The following is a 1,767-nucleotide window of genomic DNA, read 5'->3' as shown; positions in this document are numbered from 1 at the left end:
TGGTGTAATCCTCCATAAATTTGGTTTTATATTTTTGCCATAATGCCAATGGTTTAGCTGGTTCCCCCATATACACAAATTATAGCAAATAATTTGTGAAGTTGGTAGGGCATTTGGAAAGCGATTGCATCCGTTATACTGTCTTCCCATTGGGAATCATCTTCCAAAAGATGAAGATCAATGCACGCATTTTTATACGTGTCATGTACGACTCCATTGACAGTCCTTAAGTCAGCATAAGACTTTGCTCCTCTTACGTGATTTAAAAGGAGTCTTAAGAAATACAGTTCACCATCTGTTAAAGAGACTGTATACATTTGGGCAATTGTTTTTCCAAATTGAGCCCATCGTTTTTTCCATCCTTCTAGTGCAGCTTTTCTATCCCAGACATAGTGTTCCGGGATTTCACTGTACAAATACTGATGGGCGGAAGCGTCAACTCTGTTTAGCTCAAAATAAGCCTGCAGAGTAGAGGCTTTTGAGTCTGAAATAACCATATCCACAAAAACACTTGCTGCATGTTTTCAAGGTGAACAGCAAGCCTTTTAATGGTATGTGAAGCATCGTGCATTTTATTTTTTCTGATTCTCCACATGCCCTCAGGGGCTCTTATATACCGAGAATCTAGGTACATGGCTGGTTCATTCCAGTTCAATGTATCAAACTTGATATTGGCACAGTCATGTCCTTTGTATACATATTTGAAAAGATATTTAACACTTTTTCTTGAAGCACATATCTCAACATTGATATGGCAATTGTACTTGAATAATAAATAAGGGTTGTATGGAACTACCCATCTATTGTCGATTTCTTGCGTTCCTCCTCTGGTTTTCCCAGTATTGTGTCAACGGTACTGTGGATTACCATCAACATTGGGGTTTATCTCTGTATTAAATTCCTTTGGGAATTATTTTACTCATTGACCATCTGTCATGCATATAGTATCAGGTTGATCTTCGCCACATGGGCCATGAATCATGTGCTTCATCACTGCCTCATGCAGTTTTTGATTTGCTGTCTCATTTGGGATTTCAGCAGAAACAAATATGTCAATTATTTCTTTGTCCCTCGGTTTATCTCCCTCTCTGAGGATTAAGAGCATGTGAGCGTGTGGTAGTCAACGCTTTTGAAATTCTATTACATGCACATAGACAACTACACGGCCAAAAATGTGTTTTTTCAACATCTTGTTAAGCACGGCTTGGAGTTTGATTTTAAATACTCGTGCAACCAAATCTAGTCTGAACTCTAGCCTTTGCTATGGTTCTAAGTTTTCAGTAATTTTTTTCCACTTTGGGTTACAGGTCATGGTAACAAAAAGATCTGGCTTTCCGAATTTTCAGACAGTTGTCATGGCGTCTTGGTAATTTTGCTGCATAGCTCTTGGGCTTCCAATGAAAATGAACGCTAAAATTACTGGTGTCCCATCTTCTAGCCCTTGGTGCAATGCAGCATTATAGATGTGATCCATAATGCCAGCATAACTGTCGACGCGTAATGCCTTTTGATTTTGTTTTATATATTCGATCCTGTCAGATTCAATTTTGACGTAACTGTCAACGATAAATTGTTGCGTTAACTTCCAAGCATTTGAAAGAGATTGAACTCGTCACAAATGGCATAGTACTGCAACAGGGTGATTTTTTTCTTGTCGATCTTGATCCACTGGTATGGATGGTAGATGAATGTCACCAATTCCTTGATTCCTTGATGACTTAGGGCAATTGGAGTTGTCAAATTTATTGTCAATCCACTGTCCCCATA

General features: G+C 38.6%; 1 pseudogene; it reads right to left on the bottom strand.

Annotated features, from left to right (window-relative positions):
• Positions 1-691: 691 nt before the first annotated feature.
• Positions 692-1,474, bottom strand: LOC138643417 (uncharacterized; annotated as a pseudogene).
• Positions 1,475-1,767: the final 293 nt, after the last annotated feature.

Source organism: Ranitomeya imitator, chromosome 6, assembly GCF_032444005.1.
Source record: "Ranitomeya imitator isolate aRanImi1 chromosome 6, aRanImi1.pri, whole genome shotgun sequence".
Classification (NCBI taxonomy): Eukaryota; Metazoa; Chordata; class Amphibia; order Anura; family Dendrobatidae; genus Ranitomeya; species Ranitomeya imitator.
This window is presented reverse-complemented; position numbering and strand designations above follow the sequence as displayed.